The 4,403-nt window shown below is 43.6% G+C and overlaps 1 long non-coding RNA gene across 2 annotated transcripts; it reads left to right on the forward strand.

The window, feature by feature from the left end:
- Positions 1-477: 477 nt before the first annotated feature.
- Positions 478-3,720, forward strand: LOC125527200. 2 transcript variants are annotated; one of them, XR_007291999.1, is made up of 5 exons: positions 478-959; positions 1,529-1,837; positions 1,924-2,010; positions 2,755-2,939; positions 3,388-3,720. It is a non-coding gene; the product is annotated as an uncharacterized LOC125527200 (long non-coding RNA). The 2 variants fall into 2 exon arrangements; XR_007291998.1 differs by having other exon boundaries at positions 482-959; positions 1,545-1,837.
- Positions 3,721-4,403: the final 683 nt, after the last annotated feature.

A 4,403-nucleotide genomic window follows, 5' to 3' on the forward strand; every position in this document is an offset into this window, starting at 1 on the left:
GCAAGAACCGTTCTTACCTACGCATCAAAACCACAACGATAGTTTGTCAAGTTGCACTGCACCATGGTAGAGCTTAGATGACACACTTCTGTGGGCAAAGGTCTATTAATCTCTACAAAAGATCTGTTGGCGTAGCTCTATAGCTTTGTAATCAGATCATCTGTCAGCCATTGTACATCATTATAGACAAACTATGTGTCGGAAATCACTCAACGACGTTGTATCTGTCGGCAAACGCCAAGTGACATATCATCTGTCGGTGGATGTGTATGCCCCGATACTTTTTCAGTCAGCGTAGGTGTGTGCTTAATGACATAGAATCTGTCAGCGTAGTTAGGGTGTATAGACACAGATTAAGTGTCGGCGTATGTGGACACGTGCCAGGCAAGGAAAGGCCCAGAAATTGCCGCGTGAATAAGGCACGAGAGCCCAAAATTTTCACTGCGCACGGCCCAGTTTTCACCTCACCTTTGGCTAAGGACCCCCAAACGAACCCGTAGCCTCACATCCAGTCGTGCTAACCCTATCCGCGCCTCCCCCAATTTCCGTCGCCGCCGCTCGACCTCGGGGTCTCCATCCTCGGACCCTTCCCTACCGCCACCGGTGCCCATAGCCCCGAGCTCCCGGCCCCCTCCGTCGTCTGCCTTCCCCGTCCCCTTCGCTGCCACCACATGGGCATCTTCGCTGGTCTGAGTCCCCGCTGATGCCGGTGAGCATATCCCAGATCCCCTGACCCCATCCGCTGCAAGCCTTCCCCGGTGTCGCAGCCGCCAACACCTCCGTCCGCCGGGACCTTCACCGACCATGCCAACACCCTCCTCTTCCTTCTCTCAGGAAAGGATCTCATGTCCAACAAGCTCGGCCACACCTCCACCAATGGTGGAACCTCTGATGAATGGTTTCTGCAAAGCTCGTCTACTCGTCACCAACAGCAACGCTCATCCTCGGCGACCACATAAGTATGCATATTGACATGTACCTTCGTTTCTGCTATATGTGGCATGTTGCGTCTCAAGAATAATTTGTGATATGTTACCTCCCATGAAAAATATCTTCCGCTGTTATCATATGCCTAGTTGGTTGTATCTATTTCTTTGATCTAAAAGCTCTAGTCAGTTATATGATGTTTTATTTCGTTGAAAATGGTATGGATCTGGAAAAAAATTGTTACTCTGTTATGGGTCTGGTGTAACTCTAATGCTGATGCACTATTGTTCTCATTGCAGACTATTCATGCATTTATTTCTCTGTGAAAATGGTTATTATTTGTCTATAAAGACGCTTCTTACTTCCCTGTATTGCCGCCATATAAGTTATAACCCCAGACTGAGCTGAGCTGCTCCACACCAAGGCCTTTCATGCTCTTTTCTGTATCTCAACTTCGCTGCCCTTTGCCTACTTGCCATATTGTCGAGCACCTCAGTTTTCTGCATCAACTTAAATCCACATCAGTGTGTCACGAGGTCCCGTGCACACAAGTTTCATGCAGTTATATGTAAATTCCACATCTGAGACTGACCATTTCCAGTGAACTTTTTCTGCAGTACATTGTATGGAGTTTGGGTATGAAGCCCATGAATATCCCTGACCAGCGGAGTGTTCCAAGTAGAAACGAAAAGTTGTTCCGTTTCTATCTTTAGTCGCTCTGTTTGCAATGTTACCACCAATATGTCCCGGGCTGAAGTTCACACCACTTTCCTAGAGGATCTTGCAGAGGATTACCATGGGGACACTTATCACTTGATTGTCAGAAACTGTAACCATTTCACAGCTGACGTCTGCAAGCACTTCACGGGAAAGCCAACTCCTGGATGGGTGAATCGACTTGCCAGATTAGGTTAGAAAAATACATCTTAACAATTTCATGATCAATTGCTCCTGGGCTATGTAGATTCTGAACTGTTTTCGCCTTTACATTTGCAGCACTAGGTTCCATCCGCAACTCTGTGCTGACTGAAATCATCAAGGTTTCAGCGGTTAGAGGTGAAACTGCACACCTTGAATTCTCTGGTAAATTTGCCTTCCTTCTCTCTCTCTACATGTTTTTGTACGCACTCGAGCGCTGCTTTGTATGGAAACATTGTGGTGTGTTTATTTTACTTTCCTATACAGATCCATTTTTACACTTCTTACTTGCTTAGACGCTAGCTACATTGATGTTGCTTCCAGTCCTTACGCAAGGTTTTGTTTATTGACTGTAATCGACCATTTCAATCTATGATGTTACACTTAGCTTGTCCTACTTTGGAATGGAATGGCAATTGTGAACCAAACTAGAATTATCAGGAGTGTGCGTGATAGCGAATTGTCAACATACATTGCTTGACTAGCCAGAATCCCTGAAGCTCACCACCACTCCTTCAATCATATAACTAAATTACTTGTATGGTTTACATTACTGCTCAGTGGACTTGTTGAATCCTAACTGCTATCTGAGCATAAGATAGTTTATTAAGATACAACAGGGCAACAGCTGGTGTAGTCTCCTGTCTTGTAGTCCCTTATTTTCTCAGTCCTGTACTTATGAACATTTTGCACATTTACGCATGAACTTTTCAACTTGCACAATATATATTGCTTAGTCATGTACTTTTTATGCTTAAATTCAATGTTCTACCTTGATATGCCTATGTCAACTGCACATAGTTAGAGTAAAAAATAGATGCAACTAGTGCAGTTAAATACAGTTGTTATCATTACAATGCCAGTCTCTGAGAAACAAGTTACTAACCCATCTAGTCTTCCCAATAATAGCCGAGAACCACAACCACCAGCATGCAGCGCAGGCAATTGGTGGAGAATGGATGGTTGCCCACTTCACGTAAAGCAGATAGCGAATGGTGGGTGGAAGGCTACCTCACAGGGAACCAGGGCCACGACTTGCAGTGGGCAACCGGTGGCGAATGGAGGGCTTCTTCGCCGGGTACATCAACTATTAGGTACATTTTTTGTTTCAGTAGTAATTAGCTCACATGCTATTGCATAAGAACAGTTTCTAAAATGTCGCTTTAGAAGGTTGCTGGCCTATGTGTTTCACTAAATTGCCTGTGTATATGTGTTCTAGTTTCCTTTTTTTATCCATGGTTATGTAGCTCTTAATCATGAAAAATCGAGGGAGGTTAGGAAATACATTGTCTTTTCTTTAGTGAATGCTTATTTAACAGTCTATAAAATAAGTTACCAAGTTGTACATCTTATTTTAAATGGTCAATGGATTCATTGTTGATAAGACTGCAAGCACTGGAATATAGTTCTATATTATGCAAATCTGTGTTAATTATGATATCATGAGAATTTATTGATAAAATCTGTGTTAATCCGCATACGAGCTTTGAACAACTTGCGCCGATTCCACTTTCCTGACAAATTTGTGCAAACTGTTTTCAGGTACTTACCCAACTGGTGCACTTGGATGTGATGGCTTTGCAGTGTTTATGGACCAACCAACCTGTAATCATGGATACTACATGTCATGTAGACCATTTGGTGTTTCGGAGCTTGCACTTTGTGAATGTAGATATGAACTTGTGTGTTCTAGACCATCTTAGTTGAAGTCTGTCATACTAGCAAATAGTCCCCATCTTTTTGTAACTTGTGTGTTCTGGATGATTGTTAAGATGGCCAAAACTATGCTTTGTCAAGATTGATGTGTTTTTCTACTTGTGTTCAATGTATATACATGATTCTGAACATATTTCATTGCGGTACAGTATGTGTTCATCTTGAACCTGCTTCTGGGTGAGGATAATAATTGAATATGTATTGTTTTGAGTGCATATTAGTTTAGCAAAAATTTATCTGTTGGCAAAGGAAATAACTGTCGGTGTAGGTAGGGTGTACGTTGATAGATTATCTGTTGGTGTAGATAGGGTTTACATGGCTAATAAAGTGTCGGCAAGGTAGGGTGTATGTGGACATGCTATCTGTTGCCATAGGTACGGTGTATGTTGTCTGATAAAGTGTCGGTGTAGGTAGGTGTACGTGGACATACCATCTGTCGGCGTAGGTAGGGTATATGCCGAAGAAAAAGTGTCGGGAAGTAAACAACTGTCGGCAATACCTTTGCCCACAGCAAGTCCTCCGACTCTTTCATCTTCTGTCAGCATTACTGTTAGCTACAACTTATCTGTCGGCAAAGGTACCCTATGCCAACACATAGGTGTGTCACGGTAAGCTCTACCAGGTTTAGTGTTGGTGCTGTTTTAACCTTCGCAAGGACCGGGCATAGCCACACTCGGTTCAACTAAAGTTGGAGAAACTGACACCCGCCAGCCACCTGTGTGCAAAGCACGTCGGTAGAACCAGTCTCGCGTAAGCGTACGCGTAATGTCGGTCCGGGCCGCTTCATCCAACAATACCGCTGAACCAAAGTATGACATGTTGGTAAGCAGTATGACTTATAT

Source organism: Triticum urartu, unplaced genomic scaffold (assembly GCF_003073215.2).
Source record: "Triticum urartu cultivar G1812 unplaced genomic scaffold, Tu2.1 TuUngrouped_contig_3232, whole genome shotgun sequence".
NCBI classification, from domain to species: Eukaryota; Viridiplantae; Streptophyta; class Magnoliopsida; order Poales; family Poaceae; genus Triticum; species Triticum urartu.